Source organism: Gallus gallus, chromosome 3, assembly GCF_016699485.2.
Source record: "Gallus gallus isolate bGalGal1 chromosome 3, bGalGal1.mat.broiler.GRCg7b, whole genome shotgun sequence".
NCBI classification, from domain to species: Eukaryota; Metazoa; Chordata; class Aves; order Galliformes; family Phasianidae; genus Gallus; species Gallus gallus.
In genome coordinates this window covers 76,870,952-76,889,780 of record NC_052534.1, presented here as the reverse complement: position 1 = coordinate 76,889,780, position 18,829 = coordinate 76,870,952, and the positions used below count along the sequence as shown (strand labels likewise).

At 40.7% G+C, this 18,829-nt stretch overlaps 1 long non-coding RNA gene across 1 annotated transcript in view; it reads left to right on the top strand.

The window, feature by feature from the left end:
- The window catches only part of LOC101750958, a 39,995-nt gene that overhangs the window by 6,747 nt on the left and 14,419 nt on the right, over window positions 1-18,829 (top strand). The gene's annotated exons all lie outside the window — the stretch shown is intronic.

Genomic DNA, 18,829 nt, shown 5'->3' with positions numbered 1-18,829 from the left:
AGGGAATAGGAGGAGTTTATGGCATTTTTCAGTAATAGTTAATTAAGAGTAAGTGGAGTACTGGAAGAGTATGTTATAAAGTAGACGGGGAATTGGAAGTGAGGTAAGTGAAAGGCACATGATAATTTCAATTTACTGCCTTGTTCTGCAGAATGCCACATGGATGTCATCAGCACACATGGATAACTTGGCCATTTATGTGCTAATGCTAGTTTATGGCATTCTGGCCTGTTCATCTTTTCTTGCCTGTCACTTCTCTGTGCCTTCAGAGCACATTGACAAAATGGTTTCTGCACCAACACAGTGACCATGATCAGGCAAGGGGCTTGAACTGGCAAAATGCCTCCTTTCCCTTAAAATAAATAAATAAATAGATAGATAGATAGATAAATAAATAAATAAGAAAAATATAAAATAAAAAGATTTTCTTATAGCCATTTTCTTGACTTGTTCCACAGCCTTTCCCTACAAACAGCTGTCCTGGCAGAGCCACTGGAGCATTGTACTGCAGTTCAGAGACTGGGAGAAGATCAGGAGATGGAGTGAGAGGCAAAAATACCTCCGGCCATTACTGCCACCAGGGACAGGACATTGCAGAGCTGCAACCTTACGTTCTGCTTGCAGCTTGGCTCAGACTCAGGGCAGGACTCTGGAAAAGTTACTTGGCATCACTGTACCTCAGTGCCTCAATTTTTGGCCTTGCAAAATGGAGTCAATGAGTGTTACTCAGGCTGGAGAAGATCAGAGCTGCATATGAAGGGCTCTCTGTGAATGGCTATTGTACACGCTATATTGTACACATGCTTTTATAAACATACATGCATATGCAGTTTCTTTCCTATGGCCATTTTTGTGTCAGAAACAGACTTATGGCCAAAACCAAACAGGACTACTTCTCTGGGAATATTGTGCAGTTGCTAATTTCACTACCGGAACTGTGTTGCTGCACAATCTGGCCTCCTTCCATCACTGCCTCTCTTGAAAATAAAGGGGACTGATGAGCCTATGGATAATGGTAAACATATGGAGCTTAGGCAGTGCTATACATTAAAAGTCAGAACACATTAAAAGGTATTTTAGTTGTTGGCAGCATAAGATCAGTGTAGGAAACATCATCTAACAGAGAAATCTCATACCAATAAGTTTCATACTCTGACAGCGCTTGGCATTTTCCTTTCATTTCACAAAAAAATAAAATAAAAAATGACTAATTCAAAACAAGGGCCAAACCGTTAAGTTTCAAATTAGTTTGTCATAACTGCAAAAATACTGGATCTTTGGTTTTGTTTATGTTGGAAGCCTCTTTCATTTCAGACTAGGTCACTTGGTTTTCTTTTGAGTGTACACGAGACCTTTGACTCCTTGGAGGACACAGGAGGCAAATTGAGTAATGTGATGTCATTGCCTTGTGGAGTTCTCATAACACTAACTATATTAGTCACTTGCCTTGCCAGTACCAAGAGGGTGAAAAAGAAATCCAGCAAGATGTTGGTATTACGTGGATGGAAAACAATTATTGTTCCCTGTGATGTATTCTCCTTTCTCTCCATTATTTCCATTGTTTGGTGAAGCTTGAGAAGACTGTGCTTCAGCTAAGTGATACTTCTCACCTGATCATTTGTCTTCTCCTTGATGTTTACATTTACTGCACAAAAGTAGTGAAATTTTGTACTCAGAGTGGCAATTTATATTCGTTAAGTTAAATAGATTAAAAGTTTGACTTATGTTTCTTGGGGGAATGGTGATTATTCAGCCACAGACAGATACGAGAAGCCATATATTTGGGGAAAGCATTTTTGTTGCTTCTGGATTTTTCCTTTGGTCACAGGAAGGCGTATGAATAAAAACATGGTTATACTTACAAATATCTGTTTGCCCAGATATAGGACTTTTTTTTTTTTTTTTTTTTTATAAGAAGCAGGGAAAGTTGCTCGGTTTCTTTTTCTCTTTGTAAAGCAAAAGTGTCAGATCCTTGCTCCAGTGAAACACAATGTTGGATTCCATACAAGCTCCATGTTGTTCACACCAAATACTTACCTGTTGTGTAATGACAACATATTCTCACATGGGATGGCAATAAATATAAAGATGCCTAATTTTTTTCTAAGTTTTCATATCTTGCATTCAGAAAAAAAAGTAATTTTCCTTACTGACCTTGGGATTACTTCAAGCAGGTTTTGTGAGTGACTTTTGCTCCTGCTTTTAGTACCACTGACCTTTTAGTGCAAGAGTAATTTTCTATGTAATCCAAAATCAGTAATGAAGATTATGTAACGTGTCCTAGGATTCTTCTGGTAGTGTATTAAAATAAATAAATAAACAAACAAAAATAAAATGATTTATCACAGCGTATAATATATAATTAGTCATTTGATAATTCTAAAATCAACCCAATATGTCAGGATTTTTTTAGGGATGCTTGAGGAATAGATACCATGCATATAAACTGTTGCCCAGTGAATAAATGATTGCTATAAGATCTCAGTTTCTGAATTACTTAGAAGTTAAATAAAACGTTGGTCAGTCCTTTTTGAGATCTCTTGCATATAAATCAGCCTGAAGAACTACTTGGGTTTTACTTAGTGACTAGTGGAAAAATACTTTCCAGAAATCCTACATTTGAAAGCCTCATACTCATCCCATTCTTTCAGGACTTAAGTGCCTCTGCTTAAGTGAGAAGTGACATAGTTTAGCCCAACAGTGATTGCATTCAGAGGTATGCTTTATTCTGAACAACCAATTCTTGGAGACTTAAGCCAATGAGGGATTAACTCCTTCAGCTGGAGTTAGTGGCCTCCTCCACCCAAAACTAGAAAGCAAAACAAGCCTCTCCACCCTTATGAACCTCCTATCCAAAGCTGAAGTCATGCAGACAAAAATGTGTTCATAGGAAAGCTAATGTGTATAAGTAATTGGTCACAAAACAGAAGGGATTACATTAAAGCAGAAGGTGGGAAGGCCTGTATTCCCCTGGACCAACCAACACCTCCTCCTATTCCCCAAATCATAACATCTCTTTTTTTTTTTTTAACAATAATTGTCTTCATTGTAGCCTACTTAGTCCAAACAAGGCTTACATATTTCACATGTTCTGACGTTAAGTAAGTCTTTCCAAAATAAAACAGAAGATTGACAGAATGTCATTAACATCAGGCCAATAATCGTGTACAGTCTGTAAAGTAATGTTAATATTTGTGCTGAACTGTGCCAGATCTTAGCCTCTTCTCGTAAGTCAGATGCTCCACCCCTTTAGCCATCTTTATAACTATTCTCTGGACTCCCTCCAGTAAGTACTATCTTTTTTTGTACCAGTAAATCCAGAACTGAACACAGAGCTCCAAATGTTTCACACTTATGGATAAGTAGAAGGGAAAGATCACCTTTCTCGACTGCCGATAATGACCCCACTCATGCAGTTTGCTGTGCTTGTGGCCTTTGACATGAAGGCTTATTTTCTGCATACTGTTCAGGCATCAGCTTCTAGTGTACACCACTAGTAACTGGCTTCCAGCTGGACTTTGTGCCACAGTTCACCTACTCTTTAAACAAGGCAGTTCTGACAGTTTTCAGTGTAGCTCACTGCCCACCTAAACAAGCTACACTGCATCCTATTTTTTCAGTGAGGATACTGGAGACACTGATGAAAGTCTTGCTATAATCAAGGTAAATACCATCCCATGCTCTCTCTTTGTCCATCAGGCTAGTCATCTCATCACAGAAGACTATTAAACTAGTCAGACATGCCTACCCCTATTTATATTTATGCTGTCTGTTCACAACTCCCTTCTTGTTTTTAACTTCTTCGGAAAAGTTTCCAGGATTATTTGCTCCATCTCTTCCCAGAGAAAGAAGCAAAGCAGACTAGCCTCATTTACCAAACCCTCCTTCTTGCCTTTCTTGAAGACAGCAGTGATATTTATTTTATTATATTCCTCAATAACCTCCTTCTTTTTCTGTGACCTTTCAAAGGTGATCAAGGGTGGTCTCAACAATTACACTGACCAGATCCCCCTACACTCATGAGTGCATCCCATCATTAACCATGGACATGTGTATGTTCAGTTTATTTAAACTTTCTGTAATATGATTTTCCTTTAGTGAGGAGAGTCCTCTTACTGACGTGGAAGTATCTCTTAAAAATGCCCTCCCAGAGATTAGAGAATAAGGGTCCAGTCTTTCAGCTGATGATTTAAATGAAGACATTCAATTCACATTCAGGGAAGGAATATCCAAACATGTGCCTATATGATGCATAGTATGTGTTACAATCTACTGATTTTTATCCAGGAGTATTGCTTCAGGGCTTACCTCATGCTGTGAAAAGGCTAAAAAGGGCTAGCAAAATCTACTTCTGCCTTGTACATGAAAATACTTGAGCAAAAGATTCTGTTTTGCTGCCCAGCACCTCCCCTTGTTCTATTCAGTTGTCCATCTCGAGTCGAGGTTCTTTCCAAGAAAGTCTATGCTTGTGATCGAGGCTCAAATTGCAGAGCCAGATGTAGAGAATCAGCCTTGAGCCTTACCAATTCCTTCCTGCCGCTCTTTTCTCAGACATAATGCTGGTGTCATTATGAGGTGTGCAGTGCTCTGGGAGATTGCAGGGAATGCTATTAACCAGTTTCACCCGAGCCTGCGGTCTTTCCTGGCATGTGATCTTCTCAATTAACACTTGCATGGTACAGTTGTTAGACACCCATTCTCCAAGGTAATTGCTGGGTGCCACCCTCCCATATGGCTCACAAAGCATGGATGCCATGAGCAGCATAAGCACTTCAGAGACATTTGGCCCAGATCCAGGCAGTTGTTTAGGCTCACAAATAATAAAATCAGGAGTTAAGAATTTAGGCATCTTTAATCCTGATGTCTTAATGCATCAATAGGCCAGCTCTCAGATGTCCCATAGTCTTGATGTGCTTCCCACTCACCTGCTGCTATATCCAGAGACAACTGCTATTGGCACAGTGACTCATTCCAGCCCATTATCTCTGGCCTACCTGTAGTGAGCTACATAGCTATGAACTGCAGATGAATGACTGAGATTGCTAAATAATGAAATCACTGACCTTATAGAGAGGCTCCAGATGGCTCAGAACACAAACGGCCTGTTTCAAGTTGCCAAGAGCACATCATCCAGGTGCCCTGTTCCATATGTTGCTGGTTCCCGACTGAATGCCAAGCTCAGTGCTTCACTTCTGATTTCTAAATTCCCCTGCAGAACCAGCCAAAGCTATTAAAAGCTTTGAAATGCTTTTTCATTCATATTTCCTACATTATTCAATTGGCTGAGAGTAGGAGTGATTCATCTTCCACTTAAGCATGCTCATCTTTCTGCAGTTCATCTTTAAAAAGATATAGTATGAATGAAGGAAAGTGCCTCCGAGGCTGGGATGGTTTTGATGGGTTGAGTTCTGCATAGCCTGAGGTAGGTAGGGAAGCAGTCAGGCTCATAGGGCAGTACAGTCTTTGGCCCCTTAGACTGTACTACATCCAACATTTCCTAAACTCCCTTTCTGGAGTCATGTTAATGGGCTGCACTAGAAGGTTTTCTAATTCACTATAGCAAAACAGCAGATGTGAGAGGTTGCACAACAGTCTGTGAAATACAGTCTCTGCTCAAATATTATAAATGCGGACAGTCTGAGACAATTCCAGTGGCAGTTTGGAAAAATTAATGGTGATTTCTATGCACATTACTAAGGACATTATTTATCAGATTTACACAATTCTATCATCGGATGAAAAAAAAAAAAGAGTCAATATCTTGCAAAATGTGTACGGTCTCCTCATTCATTTGAATTTTGTTCCTTTTTTTAGCTTTGCACTCTGTTTTAGTGCATATTTGCTTGGCAGCAATAAAGTGGTTTATCTTTTCATTCCCAAAGCAAAATCAGGAACTACGTCCCCTAATGTGTTTCATTTGAGTGATGGGGTTTTGGTTGAGGATGTCATCGGCCAGCTTTGTTGCACAAGTATACATTTAAATTCAGAATTATTCTACTGAGGTCTGTGGCATTTCACCACTGTAAAACTTGGTGAATTTCACCACATTTCACCACTTCTCCTCCATCTCTGACTCCTGTATAGCCAAAAAGGTGAGCACTACTGAAGGAAAGAGTTGCCAGGGGGAATTAATCTCATGGAATACTCTAAGCCCATGGCTAAAACTAGAGCTACATGAGAAAAAAGGCTGTTTTCCTTACAAAATATGAAGTGAATAGGAGTGACTAACATTCAGAAAATATAAAAGGCTCAAATGATCATGAGTAGCAAGACAAAAACTTGGCAGTATTTTCACACCCATGTCAGCTCCCATATTTTACTGACATATTTTTCGTACAGAAAAAGAAATTTCTTTCGTACAGAAAGAAGAAAGCTTGCTGAGGAAGAAGCTAGTTTTTTTGTTTGGTTGGTTGGGTTTTTTTTTTGTTTGTTTGTTTGTCTGTTTTTTGTTTTTGTGAAGAGTTCTGTCTCCCCGAAGTGAACACTATGGCCATATACCTAGAAAGTTATACAGACTGGCTAGAAAACAGTGGGTGTTTGTGAAAGCTCTCCCTAAAACCCCCCATACAATTTTGGAGAGAATATCTATCCTCTGAAACAGAACTGGACAGAAAAATTAATTCTGACAATGTGCTTGCATCCCAGAGATTTTAACAGTGGGTCAAGGCATAAGTATAACGCTCTGCTTGAAGCTTCCTACCTAAATTAGATCCTTCAAGCTCCCTCTCAGGTTCTTTTAAATCATGATATGAGCTTGAAGACCAAGTCCTATCTTTAATACGTCTAGTGGAAATTTATCAGCTCCTAGAAAGAAACTCTCATATAAAAATCTCACGTTTATCTTTGTCTTTGAAGGCATAGGTTGAGTTTCAGTTTGCTTCCACATTTTAGAGCTTTTCATAGCCTTTCTGAACTGCCTCTGTACCCATTAACACCGCTCCAGTGGGTGTTTTCTCTGTTGTGCCCGTCCCTATTACCATGGATTGAAGATTTTTTCTCACTGGTTTATGCACTGAGATATAATTAGTGAGAGTTTGAACATTAATTCTACTGGAAAAAAAATGAAGAATCATCATGTGTGCAGCCGTAGAGCAGAATGTATTCCCACCCTTCCTATATCCAAGAAGTAGAAGTGAAAATAGAAGACAGAAAAAAAACACTTTCAGATAGAATTATCCATGGAAATTTACATAGTTATAGAGATAATATGTGTCCTTTAATTAAATGTAAAAATGTTAAGACTTATCAAGTTAAGAAAAGTTAAGGATTCTTAGTTTTCAAATTATTAGTCTGTCTTCCTCTGTGGGACATTTACTGGAAAAAGACATTAGCTCTTTCTAAGAAATACCCTGTATCAAACTGCTAAGTAAGACAACATCTAGAAAATATTTTGGGATGATTTTTGTCTTATCCTTGGATAGAGAATGAATGCTGTGGTTGTTTAAAAATGATCTCAAAATAAATAAGCTGTTGTATGGGAAAAGATTCTCAAGTTAATGCTTGTTTCCAAGCCAATACAAATCCACAGACTTTGTTTTCATCTTATAAATAAGATATCTTAAATCTAGTCTTAGAGTTCTTCCTTTTTATACCCACTTATTGAAAACAAAGTACAGTAGGGTAAAAAGATGCTGTTCTTTCAGAGAAATTTAACACAAATGAACCAGTGTTTGGGGTCAAACCAGTAGACCACTGCTATGGAAATTATAATCAGTGTACAAGATTTATTCTGAATATTGCAAACCATCAATTGACACTGAAGACTTGAGTCAAAAAATAATTCAGTTTTGGGCCAGCTTACATGATTGATCTACAGGAGGTGCACTTTGATAGTCCATCTTTCTGGAAAGTTGGGCCTTTCCACACCAAAGATCTAGTCTTTTTTTAAGATGCTGATCTTCATCTGACTAGCATGACATTCTGTGGCGAAGTCTGAAAAATCAGTCCAGGGTATTGTTCTTTTCCTAGAGACTTCTATAGCAAGAAGGAATAGTTTTACGCTCTTTTTTTTTTTGCATCAGTGTAACTTTCTCAATTGTACTAAGTCCACCTCAGTTTCACCTTCCCTGGCAATCCAGCAGCAAATTTAGGAATTTCGTTCTGTCACATATTCTCCTTGGTAGAACTTTTGCCTTTCTGAATGCTTGGAAGAAGAGAGAGGGATTTTGAAGGATTCAGTTTATTTCAGAGCAAGTATGGGCAAAGGGAAGGAGGGCTGTCAGAACCACAGAATCACAGAATCGTAGAATGGCCTGGGTAGGGAAGGGACCTCGAGGATCATCAAGCTACAACCCCCCCAGTGCAGGCAGGGCCACCAACCTCCACATTTAATACTAGACCAAGATGCCCAGGGCCCCATCCAACCTGGCCTTGAACACCTTCAGGGATAGGGCATCCACAACCTCTCTGGGCAGCCTGTTCCAGCGCCTCACCACTCTCATAGGAAAGAACTTCCCCCTGGTATCCAACCTAAATCTTCCTTCCTTCAACTTAAAACCATTTCCCCTTGTCCTGCTATTATCTACCCTTGTAAAGAAAGTTGACTCCCCTCCTGTTTATAGGCTTCCTTTAGGTACTGAAAGGCTGCAGTGAGGTCACCCTGCAGCCTTCTCTTCTCCAGGCTGAACAGAAGTTCAGGTAGTCTGCTATTAGCACCTCTTTTTATGTAGTTCTTACATATTTCTGAGTTGACACTGGAACGGGAAGAGAATGACACTGAACATTACACCTATGTCAACAAGGGCTTCATAAGGCAATAAAATCTTCACCTAAGATGGTGGTAAAGCCTCACAGACAATCTATCCCTAGGAAAAAAAGAGTATTGTAGAATAATATCAAATTATATGCTTTGATATCTGGAAACTGGTTAGTTTCCAGAACAGGCAAATAGCCTGTTGTTGCTTGCCAGTTGAATATGACAAGTTCATATATAGTCATACTTCTGCTCCTTCCTGTACCATAGCACCTTGAGAGCCAGTGGCTGCCTGGTATTACATATAAGGAGGTAAAATACTTCTGGAGTAGTAGGTAAATTCTCCAACTCCCCATCTTCACATCCTCTGGCAGCAGACAGTACCATGAGCTAATTCTCCAGAGCTCTTGTCCTGCTTCTCTGTCCTATGGCTGGTAATTTTCCTTCCCACACCCATCCCACATCACTTCAGTGGCTTAATATGCATCCACAGGGCCATAACAACTCAATAGGACTTGCCCTGGTAGAAAACTGTGAAGTGTCTTTGCATGTAAGAGTTTCAAACCACATCCAGCTAGACGACAATTGAAAGGTTCAAGAGAGAAACAGAATTTCATTCATGACTTTTCTGCAGTCATAAATTTAGAAGAAATACCTGGAGGTCATCTGGTCCAACTGTCAGGTGAGGTCCAATTTCAAAGCTGGATCAGCTTGCCTCAATCACTGAGTTTTGAGCATGTTCAGAAAGATACTGGACAATTTTTTACAGTGTTTGACCACCTTCACTGTGAGTAAATCTTCCTACTATCTAATGAGAATTTGCAATACTGCACCTGAAATGAGTCTCACTTTGCCTTCTCTCTGCCTAGAACTTATTGTAGGTTGTCTTCTCTTTTTAAGGCTGAACGTAACTCAGTCTGTCAGCCTCCACTCATAACACTTGTACTAACCTGCCTAAGGGCTTGTTACATGCTAAAGAACAAGAGTAATAAGATGATTAAATACAAAAAAGTTTCCTTTTTTCTTTTGGGATTTGATTGATTTTTAAAAAATAATTATTATTGGTTTAGGCAGAGGAAGGACATCACAGTTTTCAGTTATTCTTCAAGTCACTGAAGATAGATGTGTTTTACACTATTTTTTCCTGTGGTTGCTATATGTCCCTGTGCAAAGCAAGCTGGCAAGCCGACCTTATGTTAATTCTTGCTCCTGGAATCCACTGAGGATGGAGCAGAAAACATTCATGAGCTCTGCACAAATCCAACGAACTCTGAAAATTTCACAGGTGCATATTGAACCTTGGGAAAGGGCAGCAGGACTTTTGGAAAGGGTAGCATAAATCTTTCAAGTCTGAAAGAAAAAAAAAAGACTAAGCTATCAGCAGAAACCTTAGGAACCTTAGCTGATACTGAGATCTATAAGAAAACTTGCAACTATTCCTAATACATGGCAGATTTTACTGGAAAATATGTTTCAAGATTAAAAAATATTAACATCTTTCCCTCTTCCATTCCTGGTGAGCCTTGGGCTGCATGAATGAGAGGGTGCAAAGCGGAGAGGCATAAGCAGCATTTGCATCCATAGCAGAGCAGCAGACCCAGCTGTCACAGGCTAGGCCAGAAGGAGGCAGCAGCCAAGTGGTAAGAAATGGGCAAGTTATTTCTTCTTGGGCTGCTCTGGCTGGAGGAAAATGGCTTAGGATGGAGAAATATTCTCAAATTTTCCTTTTCCTCCCTAAGACTGAGGAATGGAGAAATAGCCAGAGCTGACAGAGATGGAGCAAGGCAGAAGGAGCACTGTGCAGAGAGGAATGCTGGAGGCAGCCCTGGGTTGGTGGGACTGGTGTGGCCCCTAGCAGCAGACAAGCTTGTCAGTGTCTGCCTCTGCTCCAAGATGGGGTAGTACTTTGACAGTTCTGTACATGGGAACATACACCATATGTACACACACAGTGTACATGGTGGATTTTTTGCAATATTCCATCATGTTGGAGCCAAATGTTGCTGTAATAGCCAGTGTACCTAATACTGGGGCCTGCTGATGCTTTTCACCAACAGCTCCTGCCAATGCAGATGGGACTACATTCAGTAGCAAAACATGCCATGCTAGATCAGCTTCAGTCATGCTCATGCACCAACTTAAACCCACTCACATCACACCCACTAAAGTGCAAATCAGGTTTAAGCTGTCCCAACCTGTGCTTCAGGCACTCTGTGAGGCGTCCTCCTGGAAGGCACTTGGCATTTCCACACTCAGGACACTTCAGATGAATCTTTTTGGGGTTTTCTGTGACTGATTTATACCAATTTATCCTGAGTCCCCTTGCTACTCTCCTTACAAGTACATAAGGAAGTTTAACTTGGTGGAAGGAGTCCGGAATCTCTCACAGTGTAAATTATGGTTGGGTGCGGCTGACTGTCCTCACCTCAATTCTGAACACAGCTTCTTCAGTGAGCTATTGGAAAGTGCATTTTTCCAGAGCTTCTCTGGTGAGCCCTAAATCCTAGGCTCTTCCCACTTGCAGATGCTGCTCCAGTTTCCAAGCTCAGGCAATTTTGGGAAGCCTGTAGGTCTGGGAGGAATTCTCGCATTTCCTTGGGGCTGTTTTTTCAAAGGCTTTCGCCACAGCCAGAAGGAAAGTCTTATTTATGAAAATAAAGCTCGGGAAAGCGTGTCCCAATTTCTTTTATTCCAAACATCCAAATGAATTTAGCATTGCACTCTGTAGGTGTCCGCAAGTTCACAGTAATATTTCTTTCCCGTAAAAGTGTAATGGAATTAAAAAGCCAAATAAATCCACCCAGAAACCTGCCCTTCACTTCTACTAGTTGCAAGCTTTAAAAAACTGTAAAATAGAGCGGGACCTTTTCAAGGTTCACACTGAGAAGCTGTTGAAAAGTGTAACCAAGCGTGACTAATGACCGCATGGCGTGGGGTATTTGCATGGATTCTGCTTGCAAGCATCAAGCCTGTGAAACCAGATCATTTGAGATGGAATTTTAGCAGCACACGAAGGAACTCAGATAGGAAAGAAAGCTCCTGTGGTGGGGGACAGACACAGAGACACAGCCAGCGCTTCCTGATGCTGAGAGACCACTCAGCTGCACACAGTAAGAGGAAGAGACGTGATATTAACCTTCAGGAGTTAGTTTTGATTAATTAGAAACCAAGGAATAGTAGGAACCGGGGAATTAATACCAATATTCATACTAAGCGTAAGTTAGAAAATCAGCCGTTATGAGCATTATTTATTCTTCCTGGAGATAATGTGGTCCCTCAAATGTACTCAGTAGGCATTGCTCAGTGCTCCAATTTTCCTCCATCACCAGAATCATGCACCATAAAATCCTAAGCCCAGAGACTAGTCCAGCTTTCATGCCCTGAGCAGCTGTGTGCCGCCTCACATCTGTCTGAAGTTGGTGAGAAGAGAGGTGCTCAGCTACTGCTGTGGACTGACTGGAGTCACACAGCTGCTGGATTTCAGCAGTTCCTCACTTTGTCTAGCCACCAACCCCACTCTGAGAGTCCAACAGTCTCTGGCCCTTGCTGAATTAAAATAAAGCAAAACAAAAAAACACCACTTGACAAGAAGTGGCCCACCAAGGAGAAGCCTGCACAACAAAAATAGTAGTGATGGCATTCTGCAAGGTGGGTGTACTGCCACACTCATCTGCAGACACAAGCCTCCAGCCGTCTCCCTCCGGCTGCCATCCAGCACCTCATGGCCAGCAGTGCTCCAGGACAGTGGACTGTTCCCTATCCCATGTGTCAGCAATGGTGTTCAGATAAAGAAGCACAAAACTGTTTTTCTCATGGAAACTTTAAGTAAGGGTCAGAAGTGCTCTGGGATTATAAAGGAAACAAAAATCCTAATGATGCCCATAATTTTTGAATATTTTGCCAGTTAATGATGAGATGTAGGCCAGAGGCTGAGCATACTCCTACAAAATTATCAGTGATGAATGCAAATCTGGCTACCTCAAATATGTTATTTTATCAGACTGGAGCAGACACCCACCAGCATCTCACAGTGAGTGAGTCTCCTCTGCAGCTGTTTACGCTCCTGTCCTGTTTAAGATTCCTAAGTGTGGTAACATTAAAGGAAGAGGAGGCCAACCATGCATCCATTTTTAGGATGAACATGGTACCACCGAATCTATTACAGCAACCACAGTAAAGCAACATTCAGCCCTGGTTCTTCCCAGAAACTGGAATCTATTTAATCCAGTTCCTGTTGCCTTCTCACATGGCTGACCAGGAGGCAATGATGCCAGAGCTGTGGGGATGAGAAGAAGGGACGTATCTGCCACCGTGCCAAGAACCTGAGACCAAAAACTCTCATGGTATCGACAGAGATATTAAACATGATCTAGAACTGGTTGGTTGAGGTGCTGTTAGGATGGTCATGGTCCCAACACAGCATATGTGGAATAATCTATGCAATTATAGTCTTCTTAGTGCTTCAGAGAAGTCCCAGTGACTGTAATACATGCTAACTTAATCTCAGTCACACAAAAATGTGTTTCTAATTTACAAATTCGGCAATTTTTCAATAAAAGTTGTTGCACTTTGTCTGATCTATTCTCAAAATACGGAAGTGCTTGAAGCATGACCACCTGCAATAACAGATTACTGTTCCCTAAAATATTGCCATACACCTACAATGTGGAGGCGTAAAGCTTCTCTAAAAAAGATCTTTGTTATTTCTTATAGAAGAAAGAAATGATCCCAAAGTAAAGCTGGTTTTCAGCAGCCTCTCTGCTCCCCAACGCAACTGGCATCAAAGTCTAATGAAAACCTGTTTGCGGACACTGGATCTGGTCCAAGGTACACTATTGGCATATTCTAGACCCTCTGGGACATGAGTCATATAAAAAACACAAGGCTGTCATCAGATGGCTGGTGGCTCAAATAAATCAAATTTACTTTGAAAATTGAGGCATACCAAAATTTTATTAGGTGAAACTTTGGCATTTCTTATAGCCAACTTGCACATATATATTTTTATTACTTACAGCAGTTTAAAAGTATGCTACCAATCATATGCAAAACAAGACGAGATTGCAAACGTACATTTTTTACTGGGTGGTAGGAGGAACTGTGTTGTTTTCTTTTAAAGACCTGACTAGTGCTGCATGTTTGTTAAAGGTGGCACAGCAGAGCGGGCCTCTCTGTTTATTTTCCTGTGAGCGGCTGGGCACACATCCTCCATTTGTGATCTCAAGCCCTAACTTCAAAGAGCAGCTTCTCTTGCAGAATAATTGCTCACTAAAACTATCAACTGCAGTACAAAAATGGCACATCACGTTTGCAACACGCATGTACAAGAAACAGGAATAACTACAGCTGTAGTCCCTCAGTGCCCTAGGAGGGGCAGAGTTGGAGGGGATGGTCCTGTAGCAATCTGTGTGCGGAGGCACTCTAATCCTCCAGCACAAGAATTAAAATCAATGCAAGTACCATATTTGGGATGAGAGCAAATGCTTTTGGGCCTGATAGTAAAAGCCAAATCTATGACATAGAAGAAAATACATTAATTTTAAAAAATCTCCTTCAGCAGACAGGAGAGCCAAACTCCCACTGACATTTCTCAACTTCATTTGTTTTAGTGAGCCTTCAGATAGCCTCTGCTTTAAACTAATAATAAAAGGAGTAAGATGTTGCAGATCTGATCTAGGCTTTTTGTTGTTTTTTTTCAAACTCCAACAAGGCTCAATGGGAATATATTCAAATAAAGGCTGAGAAGCATGCTGGCTCCGATCCAAAATAACTTAATTCACTATGCAAACACAAAGAAAGGGAAAATAATGGCGCTGTAGATAAAATCATGAGATTTGTGTATCTGACAGTGTGCTGTTTTGGGAGATACTCTCAGCCAAATTCTGACACCCCCCTGTCACAGTAAGATGAGGCGCCGAGGTTCCCACCGGCTGAATCCAAGGGAAGTGGTGCAGTGGGATGCTCCATCCTGCTGAAAACCCAGGCTTTGTTTTCAGGAGGAGCTCATCCACAGAGCCAGGTGCTCCTCAATGGGAGCTCCTTCACAGAAAAACACATTGTCAGTCCAAAAGGAATTTGCCCTGAATATGGAACGTCTTCTATTTCCTCGGAAGAGCGATGCCAGGGCTGAGCTACTGCTTCCAGACTCTGCTGGGTTGAACCAAATGGCCAGCTCTTGTAGAAGTTGAGCTCGTCCATTTTTTATTCTGACAGCAAAAGAAATGCTGCCTGAAACTTACGGAAGTAATCTCCAATATTGAGCATTTACAGTGAACTTACAGCACACATGTTCATGAAGCAACACCCTCACTTCACTTATTCCTTGTACAAAGGGATGTGAAGGTTTCCAGTGGAAAACGTACCGTGGTTTCCAATGGAAATGCAACGCCTGATCCAAAGCATTTGAAGAAACATTTCCTTCAACATTAAAGGGCTTTCTCCTTAGCTCTTAATTCCATATGTTGCTGGGTGTGTTTGTTTAATCTGCAGCCGGATGTGATAGTGCTCAGAAGATTTGAGAAATTTCTGTAAAATTCGGGCTTCTTTCCTTATCATGAAGGAGTAGACATACTTCCTCTTGAAATAACAGAAAACGGAGTCACTGAAAGAGACATCAGCAGTTTTTAGTCACTGAATTACAGCATAGTGACTCAAAAATTATCCCCATAGGTACCAGATGAGTTTCCAGAGAATTAAAAAAAATGTAACAAAAAGATGTAACAAATGAATTCTCAAGTGAAGTGGAAATAATTTCTGGTAGCTTGCGGTTCTCCTGAGATGATTTCTTGTCTCTTGAATACGCTACTTGAATATTTTCCAATATTGGTGTTCTCTATCTCATTGTTTTGGCTGCTGTAAATATTTCCACGATTTTCCTTCCCCTAAATAATAATAATTTAAAAAAATCATCAGATCATAAAATGTTTCTTCAATTTAATTAAAAATAATATTTACAGTCTGCACAACTTAAATTTGGCCTTCTTTTGCATATACATCATGATACAGACTTTAATTAAATGATCACATAGTATTTTTCCCCTTAGGATTGCAATCTTTTCCTATGCAGGATAACCTTTCTTTCCAAGTTCCCAGCTTTTGATTGATTGACTTTGAGACTGGGAAAAAAGCTGCAACTGACAAAGAGAAGTTTCTCCTCATTACCCTACTAGGCCAGGATCTGTTCCTCAGATTTCACCTTCTAGCCGTGACTTCCTTTCCAGCCCATATCCAATTCTCTCTCCTAAATCCTCTTCTGATCTATCTCTCCTTCCTTGTTTCCATCTCTCAGGCCATGTCTCATTGCCTAAGTAGTCCCATATTTCCTCTCCACTTGCCAGTGATCCTGCAGGAAACATCTTGCTGCCATAACGAGGCTCTTTCCTTTCCATCCAGCTTTGCTTTCGTCTTATGCAAGGTTCAGATCAGAGAGTTTTCCTCCTCCTCTTCCGGAGGCATTCCCTGGTGGGAGGCCATGCCAGCAGACATGGAGCCACATGAGGAGAAGCTCAGGCCCTTGCAGGGCCAGTGGGGATGTCTGCAGACTGGAAGCAACGTGAGCATGCTCAGCAGCTTTATACTCTACCGATCTAACCAGGAAAAGGCTCCTGCCTATAAGCCCACTATTTTTTTCAGAGCTCAGTTAGTCTGGGCAGGCTTTCACAGGAGCAGACCCATCCCTGGTATAAAGATCACATGAGAAAGGCTGGATTCACTAGTACAGCTGCATTCGAGCTTTCTGTTTAAAAAAGCCACATCTGTTTTTTCAAGAGTGGCAAAGCTGTTTATTTTTTTCTTGGTGAAATCTTGGATGTGGCCATACCTTTTTTGTTTGTTTGTTTGTTTTAGTAGATATTCATCTATTTTTCAAAAGATCCACCCAACTACAAATGACCGTTGGAAAGCTTCAAATCATGGTTTTGCAGATTTGTTAGCAAATGAAAACAGGATTGAGACGTGCGAACAGTCTTAGCAAACAGCAAGTAGCCCTGCAGTATCACTCTGAAGTCCATGCCATACACAGAGTCATTCTGACTAAGTACTGGCTCAGAATCCAACCTTCCTCTCAGCCCTGTGTGGCAGTGAGAGTTGCTGACTGAGCCATACGTGACTGGACCAAAGGAAGCCACCAGAAGACCCAGCTGATAATTTAATTTATGGGTGAAGGCTTCTGACACTCAATGAGGAGTCAGTGGGGCCATTACGAGAGACAACCTCTACCTTTTGAACCAGTTTGAACACAGGAGAGTGCCCTGCTAGAGAATAGTGGATGGGTCCACTGTCCACTGTCCTCTGTCTTGTAAAAAGCAGCTTTCAGAGCCTCAACCATTGTGAGAGCGTTTTGCGGAGAGCACTGCTTTGTTTACATTCTTTTTCATCATTTCAAACTTCTCTTTGCCATGAATTAAAAGCAAATGCTTTGGAAAGATGCAGTAATGCCATGATCTCTCAACTTGGAAATATTTGTTTTAATCAATTCCTTGTACAAAGCCGGCATGTTCAATTGGACCTTGAAAATCCAAGTGAGAGGATGCATGTTTCACAGAAAATAATAGAAAAATTGTAGAACTCACATGTGCACATGCAGTTGGAGGCTGAGTCCACAAGGACTTCCAGCTCTGCAGAAGACCTGTCACAGCCTTAGGTTATTAGCCTAATTAAAGAGAAGCTGGAGGCTTTGCAAAAGTCATTTCTTCATACATGGCTGTTTTATGAACCAGACTTATTTCCTCAGTGCCAAATTGCTTTTCAGAATGTGTCCTTGCTAAATAGAGTGAAATATATTTCCATTTTTCATGACTGAACCACATTTCTGCTGAGGGGGAGGCAGGAGTTCCAGTACCATTTCCTGAAGTCAACAGCAGACCTGCCATTAATTTCAGTGTCCCAGGATTTAACTAAGAGATAACAAACCCTTGAAAGGTTTTAAGTTCATTGAAATGTTAGCCCGAAATGAAGCATATGCCATTCAGTTAAGATGCACATTTACACAGCTGAGGATGACAAGCCTAGCTTGACTGAAGACCGGAGGAGAGAAAGATGCCTCCTCCTACATGATCTGCCCCCTGAAGAAAACATCTGCCTGCATGTTTAACCAGGAATGTGAACTGCTAATGTAATCTGACCTTTAAACAAAGCAAAAAATATTGCACCAATATACAAATACAGCAGAGGCTAGAACGCTGTGTATTGCTGACTGTTTTCAGTATGTGTGGATAAAAGTACAATGAAAATAGATAAAGGGCTGAAAAACTTGGTTGCTCAGTGATCCAGGGCTTCCAGGCATCTAGGAGAAAATATGAGTGCTGGAGTTCAGTGTGGTTTCATTCTTGGAAATGATCTGAAGTAGATGACATCCACTGAAGTCTTTACAGCAATACCGAAGTATATCAGGACTGAATATTGTTTCATAACCAAATTCATTTAAGCTGTAGTTTAGTCCAGAGCTCAGCACTTTCTATGAGCAATAAGATTTTGAGGGAAAAGATTTTTTCTTAGATTTGTTTGAGATGAAAGAGCTTTTTAGGATCTGGATGATTAAATTTATGTCATGGTTGTATGATTTTTGGTTATCGGTGTTCCGCATCATAACATCATGTAGTGCACTGGGAGTTAAAAAGTTAATGCTCCAGTGCACTACGTGATGTTATGATGCGGAATACCGATAACCAAAAATCGTGTATCCTGGAAGACTGTGTGTTCAGAGAGGAGATATAACCCCTGGCAAGGTCAAGGTCACGGGACCTCCCCTTTTTCAGCTCTCCTCCCCGCCGCTTGACCTTGCTGCGCATCTCACCTCAGCATTACGGTGAGGCCTTTCCACCTTTCGGACACTCTCTCTCATTATATTTGATTTATTAGCTTCAATTCTAATTATATTGTATTATTGTATTGTATTGTATTGTAATGTGTTATCTTGCATTCCGATATCTTATTTAGTAAATTAGTTTGTTCCTCCTCAGATTGTTGCCACTGTTTTTAATCATTCAAGGTCCCCTGTTTCCCCTTTCTGGAGGCATGGATCTGCAGATCCATCCACCCTGCTAATCACAGAACCAGACTGAACCAGCCTGTAAACCATCAACAATTTAATACTCAATATCTACAGCAGAGGCAATATGGCAGATACCACTTTTTTTT